This window comes from Pan troglodytes, chromosome 1, assembly GCF_028858775.2.
Source record: "Pan troglodytes isolate AG18354 chromosome 1, NHGRI_mPanTro3-v2.0_pri, whole genome shotgun sequence".
Classification (NCBI taxonomy): Eukaryota; Metazoa; Chordata; class Mammalia; order Primates; family Hominidae; genus Pan; species Pan troglodytes.
Genome location: NC_072398.2, coordinates 193539166 through 193557286, shown reverse-complemented (window position 1 = coordinate 193557286; position 18121 = coordinate 193539166).

The window sequence follows — 18121 nt, the reverse complement described above, 5'->3', positions numbered from 1 at the left end:
CGATTCTCCTGCCTCAGCCTCCTGAGTAGCTGGGATTACAGATGCACGCCACCACGCCCAGCTAATTTCTGTATATTTAGTAGAGATGGGGTTTCACCATGTTGGTCAAGCTGGTCTCCAACTCCCAACCTCAAGTGATCTGCCCGCCTTGGCCTCCCAAAGTTCTGGGATTACATGTGTGAGCCACCACGTCCCGCCCTCCAATACTTTCTTCCTTTGTCTCTCCCTCTCTTCTTCCCTTCCTTATGTCCTTCCTTTCTTCCTTCCAGACGTGGTGAGCAACTACCAGGTACTCCCCCTGTGCTGGCTCCTGGGAACACAAGGGAGAAGGAGTCACTAGCATTGTACTCAAGGAGCTCCCAGTCTGGAGAAACAGACAGGGCCAGACCATCAGTGAGTGCTATGATGGAGCAGATTCTGAGGCCCATCTGTCTGGGCTCCTATCAGCTTCCGCCACTTCCAAGCTGTGTGAATTGCACAAAGTACTTAAGTTCTGCATCTGTAAAATGGGATACTCAAGACACCTGCTTCACTGAGTGTTAGAAGGATTAATGGAGTTAACACATGTAACATGCTTCGGAATCGTGCCTGGCACACAGCAAGCTCCTTCTCCCACATCTCCCAGGAATGTAGCCCCTCACCAAATCCCAGGATCCTCCTTGCTGCTGTTCCTTTTACTCCTCTGTTGTTCCTCACACCCCCTCACAATCTAGAAGTAGCCCCTGAGGTCTAACCACTATCCCTCCGGTTGCAAGGCACTTATCATCCACAGCAGATATTTACATGCACCACCCATAATAGGCATCACACTGAGCTCACCAGGGGAGCTGTCTAAGCATACCAGGGGAGGGCCCCTAGTGACTCCGAGACCCTGGTCTTGGGAGAGGATAAGAGTTTGGCCTGGGGTAGAACAGCTCCCTGCCCCAAACCAGGTGTGTCTGCCTCACCAGTCACTCAGGCCTGGGGTGGTAAGTGGCAGCCCTAACTGCAGAAAGCTGCCCCACCACTGGCTTCTCAGCCGGACAGTTCTTATTGATAGCTGGCCTCAGGCTCTCTAGCTGTAGTGCCAAGGGTCACATTCTGACAGAGCAGAGGGAATGCTGGGGTGACCTGCAGAGGATGTTCTCCCTGACTCGGCCCCAGCCATGCAGCCCACGGTCCCAGGGAGCAAAGTTACGAGGTCAAGGAGTTGGGGCACACCTCTGGCCTTAGCAAGCCCCTCAAAGATGAACTCACAGTTGTGGATCTGGTGTGTCAAGCCTGACTTTGTACATGTCTTTGGGGTGAGGATAGGTGTGTGTTTGTCTCTGTGCTTTGTGTAATGGTAGCTCCCAGGTCTGTGTCTACTTGTGTCTCTGCAGGAGCATGTCTACGTATCCCTGGGACACTATCCTTGGCTGATCACCTTGTTATCATTGTCAACATCATCCACAGAGCACCCACTTTGTGCTTTGCCTACATGTTTTCATTCACTCCTCATAAAAAAAGCTTCCTGACTCCAACCCTTCCCCAAACCCTAGGCAAATAGAGTCTCAGAAGCTAGCATGTCAAGCCCAAATCCCATGGTGGGGTCTTTGAGGCCCCTCACAATCTAGCCTAAAGCCATTTCTCATGCTGTAACTCCCATTCTCCTCTCTCCTGTACCCTCCTTCTAGTCCTTTGCCTATGCTGTTCCCTCCACCCGAATCCCTACCCTTCACATCCAGGAAACCACTATTCACTTTGCACAACCTTGCTTCCTCTGGGAAGTCCCCCCTGATGGCCCTGCCACCTCCTCCAGGAAGCCTTCCCTGACTTACCAAGGTTGACACCATCAGCCTGGGCTCTGTGCCTCTGATGCCACCCTGGATGGTCCTTACTTCTTCCATACCAGCTCCTTGAGGACAAGGCAGAGTCCGATTCCCCCAAAGAATCTCCACCCTGGCACACAGTAGGTATTCAGGAAGTGGCTCAGTGTGTGCTTCTTGGTTGTTGATGGGTAAAGGGAAGCAAGAGGGTAGCCCAACGTCCATCCATTCCCTGCATCTGCCCCCAGTTGCGCCCAAGGGAGCAGCTCTGTCTCTCCTGGCTCATCTGGAAGGGCACAGGCACTTGGTCTGTCACAGGCTCCTCAGACCTAGAGGAGCTCTGCAGGAGGCTGCCCAGGGGAGAACAGACTTCTGCTTGAGACTGATTCTCCCCCTCTCCCCAGAACAGCTACTCTCCCCAGACCTGAGGTCAGTCCCTGGATCCCTACAGCTGCCCACTGCCACCACCATCAAAGAGGCCTCCCTCTGAAGGGGCGGGGTGGAGGAGGCATGGCAGAGGGAGAAGGAGGGAAGCAAGGTGGGGAGATAAAAGGCTGAAAGGAGAGGGATAGGAGGGAAAGGGGGAGAGGAGAAAGGAGGACTGAGCATTTGCTTCTGTGTCTTTGCAGGCTGTTACTTCCCCCTAGTTAACAATTGCAGTCCAAGCACAGCCCCCAGCCCCTCCTAATTACCATGATTAGCGCTAAGCGAGCTGCTGCATTTTATGACTCTCCAAACCAAAAAAAAAATTAAAGCAATTACTGTCATTAACACTCTGCCCTCTTCACCACCTTCTCTGAGAGTGAGCAATGAACAGGCCCCAGGGAGTCATGATTGAACCCCTAGCGCCTCCCTCCTCCCCTTCCATCCCCCACCACCACCACCTGCCACCTCCAGGACCACAAGCCTGGACAGCTCGAGCCACCAGCAAGGCTGAGAGGCAGCAGGAAGGGCCTCAGTAGGCCCCAGGGAGACCCCCCACATGCCTGGAAAAGCTAGAGCCAGGCCCTGGGAAACTGCAGAGAGAGGCTGAGGCAGGAACTCCCCGCAAAACCACCCAGATCGAAGCTTTCTTTCCCAGATACTTTCTCCTTCCCATTCCCCACCCCAGGCAGGAGTCCACCAGGCCCAGACACCCCTGAGAGTTGGCCTTGTCCCTCTGCAACTCCTCAATGCCAGGGCCCCCAACCCCACAGGCAGGTCTCCCTCAAGCCCTAATCTCTCTGACTCCCAAGTCTCCCATCACAGCCCAGCCCAATGCTCTGCCACCCCACAACTGACTGGTCAGATCACCTAACACCTCAGAGCCTCAGTTTCCTTATCTGTAAAATGGGCTCTATTAGTTAGCTCCAACTACTATAACTAATACCACAGACTGGGGGGTTTAAACAACAGATATTTATTGCTCACAGTTCTGGAGGCTGGGAAGTCCAAGAGCAAAGTGCCAGCAGATTCAGTCCCTGGGGAGGGCTCTCTTCCTTACCTGCAGACAGCTGCCTTCTCGCTGCGTCCTCATATGGTGGGGGATGGGAGTCTCCAGGGTGTTTATTCTTATAAGGACACTAATCCCATCACGAGGGACCCCCTCCTGAGCTCATCTAAATCTAATTATACCCCAAAGGCCCCATCTCCAAATACACTGGGGATTAGAGCCTCAACTTAGGAATTTAGGGAGGTCACAATTCAGTCCATAGCATGGGCTTTGAAATGCCTGTGGAACAACCACTTCTTCACAAGTCTCTTTGAAGATTAAATGAGGTCATCAACACAAGGCACCTAAAACAATGCCTGGCACATAGTAGGTCCTCAGTAACAGTGGTTCTCTTCCAAGCTTCCCCTCAAGCAGATGACGGCTGGGGTAGAGGTAGAAGATTTGCTGAGGAGGCTGGGTAGGGGCCAGGCTCTGTGCTGTAATGATCCACCAGCCACTGGAACCACAGTACCTGTGACCCAGGATTACTGTGGCAGCCTTCTAACTGGTCTCCCCGTTTCTGTCCCTGCCTCTTCAACCCCTCTTCAATTTATTCTCAACACACAGACCAATGTGAATCCTTTAAAACATAAGTCAGGCCGGGTGCAGTGGCTCATGCCTGTAATTCCAACACCTTGGGAGGCCAAGGCGGGTGGATCACCTGAGGTCAGGAATTCAAGACCAGCCTGGCCAAGATGGTGAAACCCCATCTCTATTAAAAATACAAAATTAGCCAGGCATGGTGGTGCGTGCCTGTAGTCCCAGCTACTCAGGAGGCTGAGGCAGGATAATTGCTTGAACCCAGGAGGCGGAGGTTGCAGTGAGCCGAGATTGTGCCACTGCACTCCAGCCTGGGTGACAGAGCGAGACTCTGTCTCCAAAAATAAATAAATAAATAAAAATAAAACAAAAGTCAGATCATGTCATTTCTATGCTCAAAATCCTACCATGGTTTCCCATCTCACTTGGAGTTAAACCTAAGTTCTTAAAATGGCCTCCAAGGTCATGTTCTTCTCCCACTACCCATCCCCCTCACTCACTCTGACCTCAGACATAACTGATGTACTCTCACCAATCTGGAACCCTTCCTCCCAATACAATTCACCTCCTTCAAGACTATTGAATGTCTTCCCAATGATGCAACTCTGACCCAATACCCCGTCACACGCTCCCAATCCCCCTCACCCTGTTTTACTCTGTTTCCTCCTGTGCTTAACCTTTTAACATGCATTGTAGGCTGGATGCAGTGGCTTATGCCTGTAATCCCAGAACTTTGGGAGGCCAAAGCAGGAGGATCACTTGAGCCTGGGAGTTTGAGACCAGCTTGAGAACATTGCAACATAACCCCATCTCTATCAAAAATTTAAAAAATCAAAAAATTAGCTGGGTGTGGTGGTGCACAACTGTAGTCTCAGGTATTCAGGAGGCTGAGGTGGGAGGATCACTTGAGCCCAGGAGTTCAAGGCTGCTGCAGCCCAGGCAACAGAGCGAGACTCTGTCTAAATAAATAAATAAAATAATATTGAAACAATCGATTTTGTTTTGTATATTTTAACACAATTTTAAAATTTTAATTTAAAAAAAAAGCACTAGTCTGGGCAACACAGTGAAACCCCATCTCTAATAAAAATAGAAAAATGTGTGGTGGTGCCTTCCTATAGTCCCATCTACTGAGGGGGCTGAGGTGGGAGGATCGCCTGCACCCAGGAGATCGAGGCTGCAGTGAGCCATGATCATGCCTCTGCACTCCAGCCTGGGTGACAGGGTGAGACCCTGTCTCAAAAAGTAAATAGATAAATAAATAAATACAAATAAAGTTGTAAAAGAAAAAAAAACCCTCCACAAAACGAAAAGCTTGATGCGACTCTGAAGTCTAAGGAGAGGTGCTTCGAAGTCCGGCACAGCGGTGGGTACAGGCCATCTCCTCACCCCCACAAGTTGTCCCCAGGCCACGGGCACCACGTGATGCTGCTTCTCTGTGCCCCACCTCACCATGTTGGGATCCAAGTGTGGCTCATATTTTTTCTCAGAGTCCATTTAAAATGACATTGAACCCCCAAAACCCAAACCAAACATGGTCTATTTCTTCATGAGATTCTAAAACAGGCAAAAATATGGTTTAATTCCTCTCCACACCCCAAGCATTGGCCAACAAGCCTGTCTAGAGTAATGAGAATGTTTGACATTCTATTTGACTAGTCTATTTGACTATTGCTTAGGGCCCAGTCTCTGTAAAATTAGATGTTTACTTGTAGAAAACTGGTAAGGGGCAAGTGATTTCCATCCACTAGAGAAAATAATCCCAAAAGGTTATGGTTTTAATGTCCTATAGGCTATCAACCAATTTCATATCTAATTTAGTATCTTATTCCATCATCATTTTTCATGCGAGTTTCTCATATTCTTCTTTGAACCACCTTGTTTAAAGATTCTCTCATTGAGCTAAATAATATTTTGATGGTGCTCACTGTGTATTGCATGAGAATTATGGTTTTAATATTTTGAGAATTATACTTTGGCATCTGGGGGATCCAGACAGGTGCTTGTATGTTCCACACACAGTCCTGGGGCCACTTCTCAACTCACTGTCTCGCCGCTCCTTCTCCTGCCGGCTTCTCTTGCATCCCCTCCACTCTCCCTCTCTCTGTCTCTCTCTCTCTCTCTCCCTCCACTCTCCCTCTCTCTGTCTCTCTCTCTCCCTCCACTCTCCCTCTCTCTGTCTCTCTCTCTCTCTCCCTCCACTCTCCCTCTCTCTCCCTCCACTCTCCCTCTCTCTGTCTCTGTGTGTGTGTGTCTCTCCCTCTCTGTCTCTCTCTGTCAGTCTTTCTCTGTCTCTCTCCCTATCTCTCTCTCTTTCTCTGTGTCTGTCTCTGTCTGTCTCTCTCTGTCTCTCCCTCTCTCTGTGTTTCTGTCTCTCTATTTCTGTCTCTTTCTCTGTCTCTCTCTGTCAGTCTTTCTCTGTCTCTCTCCCTATCTCTCTCTCTTTCTCTGTGTCTGTCTCTGTCTGTCTCTCTCTGTCTCTCCCTCTCTCTGTGTTTCTGTCTCTCTATTTCTGTCTGTCTCTTTCTCTGTCTCTCTCTGTCTCTCTCTCTCTTTCTCCGTGTCTGTCTGTCTCTCTGTGTGTGTCGGTGTCTCTGTCTCTGTGTCTCTCTGTGTCTCTCTGTCTTTTTCTGTCTCTCTCTGTCTCTGTGTGTGTCTGTCTGTCTCTGTGTGTGTCTCTGTGTGTGTCTGTCTGTCTGTCTCTCTCTGTGTGTGTCTCTCTCTGCCTGTCTCTTTCTGTCTGCCTCTTTTTCTCTGTCTCTCTGTCTCTGTGTGTGTATGTATGTATGTCTGTCTCTGTTTCTGTGTGTGTTTCTGTCTGTCTGTCTCTCTTTCTCTCTGTCTCCCTGCTCCCCCACCCCCACCACTGTCTTTCCTCCTTCTGTCTTCATTTGCTGCAGTCAGGGTTCCTACACGGCTACACTGACAGCTACACAGTGTTCCCTTGGGACCCTGGACTGTACACCCATTCTCAGGGTCCCTATTGTATGGGAGGGCACAGCCACCAATGAAAGCTTCCTCAGGCCTGCCCACACCTGAAAATCCCTGTTCTTCTCTGCTCCCACCCAGGCCATAAAACCAGGTCACATCCATAGCAAACTCTGCTTGAAACGCAGTCATTATGAAACAGAATATTTAACATCTGAGTTTGCATTCCACCACTTACCGTTCTTCCAGGGCTCTTCCCAGACAAGCAGGTGGTGTTTGCCTTATTCCTATAAAGGACCTGTCCCGGTGATTTTATTAAAATGGGAGGAGAAGAGGTTGGGTACCGTGGCTCATGCCTGTAATTTCAGCACCTTGGGAGGCCAAGGTGGGAAGATCCCATGAGACCAGGAGTTTGAGATCAGCCTGGGCAATATAGTGAGACCACCATCTCTACAAAACTAAATAAATAAATTAGTCAGGTGTAGTGGGTCATGCCTGTAGTCCCAGCTACTTGGGAGGACAAGGTGGGAGGATCTATTTGAACCCAGAAGCTTGAGGCTGCAGTGAGCTATGATCTCACCACTGCATTCCATGCTGGGTGACAGAGCAAGGCTGTCTCAAAACAAAAACAAAAACGGAAAACTTAAAAATGAAATAAAATAAGGGGTGTGCTTCAAGTTCACATGTGTCTACACCCCTAAAATTAACATGATTTCTAGAAAACAACTATCCCCAACTGAGCTTCATTAGGTTGGAAAAAAAAAAAAAGACCTTCTTATTCAGATAACCTGCTACAGTATTTTAAAACTGATTATTGCCATTATAGAAAAAAGCTGGCTGGGGCACAGTGGCTCACGCCTGTAATCCCAGCGCTTTGGGAGGCCAAGACGGGTGGATCACGAGGTCAGGAGATCGAGACCAGCCTGACCAGCATGGTGAAACCTCATCTCTACTAAAAATACAAAAACTAGCCAGGCATGGTGGTGTGTGCCTGTAATCCCAGCTACTCAGGAGGCTGAGGCAGGAGAATCGCTTGAACCCAGGAGGCAGAGGTTGCAGTGAGCCGAGATCGTGCCATTGCAAAAAAAAAAAAGAAGAAGAAGAAAGCTTTAAATTTTTATTATTTTGTATCTGACATCTTACTAAACTTTTTTTTAAGAGACAGGGTCTCTTCCTGCAGTGTAAAAAAAAAATTAATTAAAAAAAAATTAGAGACAGTCTTGCTCTGTGACCCAGGCTGGTCTCCAACTCCTGGCCTCAAGTGATCCTCCCACCTCAACCTCCTAAATAATATGCACCACCATGCCCAGCTAACTTCTTTTCATTTTTATAGAGATGGGGTCTCACCGTGTTGCCCAGGCTGGCCTCTAACTTCTGGGCTCAAATGATCCTCTCACCTGAGCCTCCCAAAGTGCTGGGATTACAGGCATGAGCCACCAGGCCTGGCCTAAACTTTTTCATTTGCTATAATTAATTGTTTTTAGTCACTTTCATTGAGTTTTCTAGTTATAAAATTGTGTCACATGATGACAGTTTTCCCATAAATTTTGAAATTGTGTTTTTTGTCTTATCACATCAGCTGTGATGTGTGTTCTTTGCTGTGATTAAATGCGTTAAGCTTTTGAGCGGCTATAGGGGAAGAAGATGTATTGGCAAGGAAAGAGGCTAGTGACTAAGTAGCTAAAAACAAAAACAAAAACAAAGAAAAAAAAACTATGGTAGTAGTTTGAGTGTGGATTGATGGGACAAGGCCTGGCCCAGGATCATGGCTGCAAAGGAAGAACTACAGAGAAGAGAAATTCTAGATGATGAATCAGCAATGAGGGCAGGAAATTGAACTCAACTCCAGGTTGGCACACCTGAAACCCAGTGGTCTACCTGAGCAACCAGGAATAGTAGGCATCCTGGTGGGCTCCCAGCACCCATTTCACCTGCCTCTGGTACCACAGTGATTCTTTCAGTGATGGGCACTTTATGCAGAACTAAGGCCTGGCATTCCCCCCGCTCCTGACCCAAGTTAGACCCATCAGAAGTGCAGCTCAGGAATTGTGCTGAATTTTTGGCCAAGGAGAAGCCTCTCTCTCCCTCCCAGGATTTAGAGGGAAAAGCCTAGGAGAAGCAAGCCTGAGCCTGAGTAACAAACTCTGGATCAAATCCCCTTTGAAGTTCGTCTTACCTATTGATATGGTTTGGCCGTGTCCCCACCCAAAACTTTTTTTTTTTTTTTTTTTTTGAGACAGAGTTTCCCTCTTATTGTCCAGGCTGGAGTGCAATGGCATAATCTCAGCTCACTACAACCTCTGTCTCCCTGGTTCAGGTGATTCTCCTGCCTCAGCCCCCCAAGTAGCTGGGATTACAGGCATGTGCCACCACACCTGGCTAATTTTTGTATTTTTAATAGAGGTGGCATTTCACCATGGTGGCCAGGCTGGTCTTGAACTCCTGACCTCAACTGATCCACCCACCTCAGCCTCCCAAAGTGCTGGGATTACAGGCGTGAGCTACCACACCTGGCTCTTCTTTTTTTTTTTTTTTTTTTTTTTTTTGAGACAGAATGTCACTCTGTCACCCAGGCTGGAGTGCAAAGGCATGATCTCGGCTCACTGCAACCTCTGCCTCCTAGGTTCACACAATTCTCCCGCCTCAGCCTCCCGAGTAGCTGGGACTACAGGCATGTGCCACCACACCTGGCTAATTTTTTTTTGTATTTTTAGTAGAGACGCAGTTTCACTATGTTGGCCAGGCTGGTCTCGAATTCCTGACCTTGTAATTCACCCGCCTCAGCCTCCCAAAGTGCTGGGATTACAGGCGTGAGCCACCGCGCCCCGCCTCCAAAATTCGTTTCTAATTGTAATCCCTGTGTGTCGATTACGAACTGGTGGGAGGTGATTGGATTACAGGGGTGGTTTCCCCCATGCTGTTCTCATGATAGTGAGGGAGTTCTCACCAGATCCGATGGTTTAAAAGTGGCAGTTTCCCCTGCTCATTCTCTCTCTCATTCTGTCTCCCACTCTCCCACTCTCCCCATCTCTCTCCCTCTCTACCCCTTGCTCCCTCCCACTCTCTCTCCCTCTGCCTCTCCTTCTCTTTACCTCCCTCCCTCTTTCCCTCTTTCCCTCTCTCTCTCCCTCCCTCTCTTCCTCTCTCTCTCTCCCTCTCTCCCTCTCTCTGTCCCTCTCTCTCTCCCTCTCTCTCTCCCTCTTTCCCTTTCTCTCTCCCCATCTCTCTTCCTCTCTCCCCGTCTCTCTCCATCCCTCCCTCCCTCTCTCCCTCTGTCCCTCTCTCTCTCCCTCTTTTCCTCTCTCCCTGTCTCTCTTCTTCTCTCCCTCCCTCTCTTCCTGTCTCCTTCCCTCCCTCCCTCTCTTCCTCTCTCCTTCCCTCCCTCTCTCTCTCCCTCCTCCCTCTCTCCCTCTCCTCCTCCCTCCCTCTCTCCATCCCTCTCTCCTTCTTTCCCTCTCTCTCTCCCCGTCTCTCTTCCTCTCTCCCTCCCTCTCCCTCTCTCCCTCCCTCTCTCCATCCCTCTCTCCTTCTTTCCCTCTCTCTCTCCCCGTCTCTCTTCCTCTCTCCCTCCCTCTCCCTCTCTCCCTCCCTCTCCCTCTCCTGCTGTCTCTCTCGCTCCCTCCCTCTCTCCCTCTATCCCTCTCTCCTTCTTTCCCTCTCTCTCTCCCCGTCTCTCTTCCTCTCTCCCTCCCTCTCTCACTCTCTCCCTCCCTCTCTTGCTGTCTCTCTCCCTCCCTCCCTCTCTCCCACTGTCCCTCCCTCTCTCCCTCCATCCTCTGTCTCTCCCTCTTTCCCTCTCTCCCTCCCTGTCTCTTCCTCTCTTCCTCCCTCTCTCTCCCTCTCTCCCTTCCTCTCTCCCTCCCTGTCTCTGTCTCTCTTCCTCCCCCTCCCTCTCTCTCTCCCTCCCTCTGTCTCTCTTCCTCCCTCTCTCCCTCCCTCTCTCCCTCCCTGTCTCTCTCTCCCTCCCTCTCTCCCTCTGTCCCTCTCTCTCTCCCTCTTTCCCTCTCTCTCCCTTTCTCTCTGCCTCTCTCCCTCTCTCCTTCTCTCCCTCCCTCTGTCCCTCTCTCTCTCCCTTTCCCTCCCTCCCTGTCTCTTCCTCTCTTCCTCCGTCTCCCTCTCTCTCTCCCTCCCTCTCTCCCTTCCCTCCCTCTGTCCCTCTCTCTCTCCCTCTGTCCTTCTCTCTCTCCCTCTTTCCCTCTCACTCTCCCTGTCTCTCTCCCTCTCTCTCTCCCTGTCTCTCTCCCTCTCTCCTTCCCTCTCTCCTTCCCTCTCTCCTTCTCTCTCCCTCCTTCCTCCTCTCTCTCCCTGTCTCTCCCTCTCTCCCTCCCTCCCTCCCTCTCTCCCTCCCTTCCCCTCTCCCTCCCTCTCCCTCCCTCTCTCCCTCCCCTCTTCCCTCTCTCCTCTCTCTCTCTCCTTCCCCCTCCTGCCATCTTGTGAAAAGGGTACTTGCTTCTCCTTCACCTTCCGCCATGATTGTAAGTCTCCTGAGGCCTCCCCAGCCATGCAGAACTGTAAGTCAATTAAACCTCTTTTGTTTATAAATTACCCAGTCTCAGGTAGTATCTTTACAGCAGTGTGAAAACAGACTAATACACCCCCAGACTTCCAAATCACACGGACCACACATTCCTTTTACTGGTTAATCCAAGTTGCAGTGGATCTCCTGTTCCTTTCCCTGTAAGGAGTCCCAACTGATACACTGGGATTGGCAATATTTTTAACAGATACTATAATTCTCTTACAATGTATTCATCTGAAAAGAGGTGTGAAGGAGAAAAGTAATTAGAATTCTCAGTTTATAAACATTTCCTAAAATGTGAATTCAAGAGAAAAATTAGCAGATATTTTAATTGTCTGTTCTATCTCCACATTCTCACACTTAATCTACCTACTCTCTAAATGTATTAATTAACATTTTCATAAACACTCTTCCAGCTTACAACGCAACTTCACACATCTCGACTCACTTGGTTCCCATAACAAGCAGGAGAGATGGGCGGTAACAGTGAGCCCTCGTTTTGTGCAGTATGCTACTTTGTAAGACCCTTTCTCTTACGTGACTTCATGTGATACTCAAATGTCTAGCTCTTGCAAGTTCTGGACTCCAGAAAAACTGATGTAGTTGTTCTCTTGGCCCACAGAGAACTGTTTTGAATTTCTGTGTCTTCACTGGTATCACTCGGTCAATACTGTTCTTCCTGACCTTGTTCACCAGGTGAATTCCCTATTCGTACTTAAAAGCCCATTTCAGACAGGGCACAACTGTGTCTCTTTCCCCAGAGAGGTGTGGGCAGGCAGTGAGGTCTTCAAGAAGTGTTTTGCCTTTGCCAGATGTCAAGGTCAGCCAGCCAGCTGTACAGATAAATGGTCGGGGGGGAAGGGGGGCTTTGGCCAACTTTTTGTGGTCTGGAATAAACAAAATCCATCATCAAACGAAAAACACCAGCTACTCCACCAGCCCCCTGGCCACAAGAACCTACTTCAAGCTTAGCCAGATTCACTCTTTGTTGTATGAAGGGAGAAGGGTCAGTGCCAGCCTTGGCCTTCGGCCATCCATATTAGTTTTGTGCTACTGGCCCTTGGGCCAACCCAGGCAGTCTGTAGGCCTTCAAACAGGCCTCAAAGAGAGGAACTCAGACAGGTTCTCAGATTGCTCTCAGAGAGACCGTCACCTGGGTTGTCTGACACACCTTGGATGGACTTTGACAGGAATGGATCAGCACAGACCTGAATTAGGAAGCCCTTCTTCCTCTGACCATAGATGTTCCTTCAAAGACACCCTCCTGAGTGACACACACCCCGAGGGAGTCGAAGCAGAGCAGGAGTTCCATTAGTACTGGCACCCACTGGCCACGCCCCTGCTGGAGGTCAGCCTGGGGCTCACAGTCTGCAGGACTCTGGAAGTGTATTTTCAGGTCTGAAGGCCTGACTGGGGAGGACTAAGGATGCTGGCGGTGGCCATGGCAACCAGCTCAATCTCCTGACATTGGGCAGGTGATGCCCTTGGCCTCCCCCATCTTTTTGCCACTCTGGGGGTTCCCGTAACCAGAGTGGTCCTTCCCATAGAATGAAAGGTCAGAGGACAGAAAGGGTGGGGAGAACGCTGCCCCAGTGGGGGACAGAAAGGGCCAGTGTGGGAAGGAAAGAGATGGAGGGAACAAAAGAGGTGGCCTGAGCCCTTTGCCCCGAAGCTGGGAGGCCTGTATTCCTGGGAGGCTCCTGGGGCTGGCGGGAGTCCTAGGGGGCTGTGGCACCATATCCCTCCCTATATTTATGGGATATAGTTGTCACTGCCAGTCTGAAATCTCCTTCCTATATCCTTAGCACAGTTGGGTCTATATTGGGGGGCTGCTGATGTTGCCACAACTGAACCCCTCCACTTTCCCAACCTGCTCCTCCTCCAGGCTCCCCAGCTCAGAGAAAGGCCCCACCATCATCCCTGCCTTCCCTCCCCACCCCCAGCAGCCACAGTTCACCTTAACCAACCAGCCTGAAGTCCTCAGCTCAGCCTGCAGGGATGCCAGCACACCTGGCGGGACTCTCCTTTCCCTCCCACCAGCCTCCAGAGTCAGTGTCCCTGAAGCCACCTGGAATCACATCACCTTGCTCTGAGCCTGCAGCGAGTCCCCATTGCCCTGAGATGAAGTCAAAGCAACCTGCCACTCTTCACAAGCCAGCCCCGACTGGTCTCTCCAGACTCATCTTCTTACCCCTACTTCCTTCCAGGCCAGATTCAGCCACCTCAATTTCTCAGCTCCCTCCCCACCCCGCCCTTGCCCGGACTGCCTCTTCTCCAGCCCTGTTCACTCTGCCCTTGCCAGTTCCACAGAGCCATTCTCTCCCTGCAGCGCCACCCAGGCATGCCCCTGCTCCTCAGATCTCCTGTGGTATCTTCACCATTTCTACCCCAAACACACCCTATGCCGGGTGACACCCACCCTGAGGGAGTCACAGCAGAGCAGGATTTCCATTAGTATTGTTTGCCGGAATGAAGTCATTCGTCCAGGTATCCAGCATCTATGCAGCACTTGCCACATTCCTGGTGCGGTCTGGGCCCTGGGGCATAGCCATGATGAAGATGAGGCCCTCGTGAGTAGGACTCAGATTGCGTCAGAGGATAACTATCCGAATGAATTCTGGCCCTGGCAGAGGCCTTAGCTACTTCCTAATGCTTCTCCAGACAACAGTGTCCAGGACCCCAGGGCTCCAAGGCAGCCTCCCCCGCCCCTCCACGTTCTCAGCCCCCACTATCGCCTGCCATCTGAATGTGCAAGGTAGATGTGCACACCAACCCCTGGGCATGGGTCCTGGGGGTAGAGCTGGGTGGGCAGCTGAGGCTGGCATCCCTGTATGTGCTAGTGCCCGACCTGGGTGCACACAGCTGCCAGGGAGTGGGGGGAGCCTCCACAACTGCCTCACCCGCACATCTCCCCAGCCTCTGCTGGAACTGCTCCTGGCTCCTGGCGCACCGCGCTCCTGTTGTTTAATTTTTCTGAACACCGAGTCTCAACCCCATGTTAATTGGTTTTACTCCAGTCTTTTGTGCCACCCATTAAATGAGGAAATGCCACCCATAAAATTTTAATTTTAAAAGCCAACTTGTTTGTTTTATATTGAAATTCCCCGGGCAGCTCCAGCAGAGGGAAACAGACACATTTTCGTTTCATTAAAGCAACTTGAATGAAGATAAAAAAGAAGCTGAAAAATTAGATTTAAAAACAGAGAGTGAGAAGCATTTAAAGAAAATGAATGAAAATGAGCTGCCACAGAAGGCGGTGGGGACCACAGCTCCATCTCTGCCTTCCCAGAGCCTCCTGCAGGGAGACGGTGGAGCAGAAGCGGGAAGCTGGGAGTGGAAGGGGACGCTCTGGGTGCCCCCAGAAGGCTGGACCATGCACTCTCCTCTCACTAAAGCTGGCCCCCTGGATATCCTAGAGGAAGGACGGTAGAGCATCCTGGACCCTGGGACCAGAAGCATCCTTCCTCCCTGGGGACAAACTGCATGGCGATGAGGCTTGCTGGCTTGGAAGCTGAGCCGTCTGGATGGTCCTGGCTCTGCCACTTACCAGCTCTGTCATGGTGGGCAAGTGGCCTGTTTTGCTCATCGTAGTGATGATCTGTAAAACAACCCAGCTTATAGGGTTGGTATGAGGATTAAATAGAATAGTACCTTGAAAACACTTTAAATAGAGCCCAGTATGCAGTAGGTCCATAACAAATGTTAACTTTTGACTAGTGACATCCGGCTGCCTCCCTTCCATTGCATACTCCTTACACATTGCCCCTGCTGAGTGCACCTCCCTCCCTCCCTTGCCCACACATCCCCCTCCCCCATACCCGCCACTCACTTCCTTTTTTTAGGAGGCAGGGTTTAGCTCTGTCACCCAGGCCGGAGCGCAGTGGCACAATCAAAGCTGACTGCAACCTCGACCTCCTGGCCTCAAGGGATTCTCCCACCTCAGTACCCCTCCCCAAGTAGCTGGGATCACAGGCATATGCCACCATGCCCAGCTAATTTTTTTTGTTTTTTGTAGAGACAAGGTCTCGTTATGTTGCCCAGGCTGGTCTAGAACTCCCAGGCTCAAGCAATCCTCCCACCTCAGCCTCCCAAAGTGCTGGGATTACAGGTGTGAGCCACCTCTCCGGCCTTTTTGGGTTTTTGTTTTGTTTTGTGTTTTGTTTGGTTTTGACGGAGTCTCCCTCTGTCACTCAGGCTGGAGTGTCATGGCTCACTACAACCTCAAACTCCTGGGCTCAAGCAATTCTCCCACCTCAGCCTCCTGAGTAGCTGAGACTATAGGCACGTGCCAACACGCCCAGGTAATTTTTAAATATTTTTGTAGAGACAGGTTCTTTCTCTGTCGCCTAGGCTGGAGTGCAGTGGCACGATTCCGGCTCACTTCAACCTCTGCCTCCCAGACTCAGGTGATCCTCCCACCTCAGCCTCCAAAGTAGTAGCTGGGACCACCACAGGCTCGCGCCACCACGCCTGGCTAATTTTTAAATTTTTTTTTAGTAGAGAAAGGGTTTCACCTTGTTGCCCAAGCTGCAAAGTTCCTTTTAATGATGTCCCTGAGCTGAAGACAGCTACAAGAGACTGCGGAAGGTCTGATGAAAGGCTTGGGAAGCCTCATTCCTTGGCAATTCAATTCTTGTGGGCCAAACCAATTAAAATGTTCGTATAATCCTTCCAAGGAAAGCCAGCCTCCCTGGGTTCAAATCCCAGCTCCACCACTCACCACCTGTGTGTTCTTGGGCCAGTTTCTTCTGGGCCTCAGTGTCTCTATCAATAAAATGAGACTCACAGCTGTCATGAAGGTCACAAAAAACAAGCTCTGTGGAGTGCTGGGCAGGTAACCGGCCAGTGAGTGGCTGCTTTTACTTTCAGCATCAGTTGGAGACACAGCAGCAGGAGAGGGTGTGGGGGTCTGAAGCTGCGGAGTGGGAGGGTAGGGCAGGGGTTCCATCACAGAATGACCTTGTGGGGGTTCTCAGCTATTGCCCTAGGGTAACTTTTTTTTTTTTTTTTTTGAGATGGAATCTCGCTCTGTTGCCCAGGCTGGAGTGCAGTGGCACGATCTTGGCTCACCACAACCTCTGCCTCCCGGATTCAAGCGATTCTCCTGCCTCAGCCTCCTGAGTAGCTGGAACTACAGGTGCACACCACCATGCCAGCTAATTTTTTTTTTCTTGTCACCCAGGCTGGAGTGCAGTGGCACCATCTTGGCTCACTGCAACCTCTGCCTCCTGGGTTTAAGCGATTCTCCTGCCTCAGCCTCCCGAGTAGCTGGGATTACAGGCACCCACCACCACATCAGGCTAATTTTTTGGTAGAGATGGGGTTTCATCATGTTGGCCAGGCTGGTCTCAAACTCCTGACCTCAGGTGATCCACCCACCTCGGCCTCCCAAAGTGCAGGGATTACAGGCGTGAGCCACCAAGGCTGTAATTTTTGTATTTTTAGTAGAGATGGGGTTTCACTATGTTGGCCAGGCTGGTCTCGAACTGCTGACCTCTGGATCCACCTGCCTCAGCCTCCCAAAGTGCTGGGATTACAGGCGTGAGCCACCGCGCCCGGCCGCCCTAGGGTAACTTTTAATGACACTCCCTTTCATTCCCAAACGTATCCTAATCTGGATGACTAATTATATGGTCATCCTACTCCAAATCCCCCACGCTCAAGATGGGGCCTGTGAGCTGGCCCACGGTGTTGGGAAAGGGTTCTACTCCTGACCTGTTTTCCTTTCCAGACCCTTGGGATTGCCTAAGCCCTGGGTCCCAGCCCCAGCCCTAGCCCACTCTCAGGCCAAGGAAACTCATTCCCTCAATTAGCATTATAAAGCGGCAGGGAGGGGAAAGGCCTCGAAGAGGCGGCGGGTGCCCGGAAGGTGCTGGGAATGGGAGTCTGTCGGGATTCCGGGCCTTACCTCTGATCCTGACGGCAATTTACGCAACCTCATATCCTTAACTTCCTCTTTCCTGCAGGGAAATTATTAACAGTACTATCTCTGATTTGCAAAGATCAAATCACACAAGGACTGGCGGTGAAAGTGTTGTGTGGTCCGATGAGTGGCGTTAGGAGGGCAGTGACTTCTGCTTCGGCCACCAAGGCAGAATTCCCAGATCCTGTTTCTCCGGTAATTGTGGGGGAGACAGAGATGGAGCATAAAGGGTCACAAAGGGTCCACAGATGGCTAGGGGTGAGGTGTCTACCCAGTGCCTCGGCCTATAGAAGTCTTCTCACTCACAACCTCTAGCCCACTTCCACCAGGCCCGGAAGGACACCTCCAACGCCTGTCCAGGTCCCCCGGCCCTGCTCAGAGATGCCTCCTCCAGGCAGAGGCAGCTGCTACCCTCAAGCTCCACGTGACTGCTGCCAGGCTTCAGAAGCTACTCAGGGTAGGTGGTGAGCCTGCTGCCTCCAGGGCTGCTTCTCAGAAAAGCTCAGAGAAGACATCTTAGCGGCTGCTAAGTGGCACTCATTTTATTTGAGGCAGAATTCTTGTCCGGTGGTCCCCAAACTGCACACCTAGGAACCCCAAGAGCTTAATGACAGATGAGAGTTCTGAGGGAGCGGGACCAAGTGTGCAGGACTCCAGGGGCATTGAAGGGCTTCCTCCTCTCCCCTCCCCTCCCCTCATCTCTCCCCTCTCCTCTCCCCTCCCCTGTCCTCTCTCTCCCCTCTCCCTCTCCTCTCTGCTGTCTGTCCTCTCCTTCTCTTCTCTTTCTCCATCTCTCTTTCACTCTTTCTTCAACCAGAGCAGCTCCATTTATTATTCTGTCCAAAATTTTTCTTGCACAAAAATGTCCACAGTTAAAATAATTTTTCAAAAACACAGTTCTGCTCCTCCTCTCTCCTTTCCTTCCTCAACAATTCAGTCCTAAAACTATTATG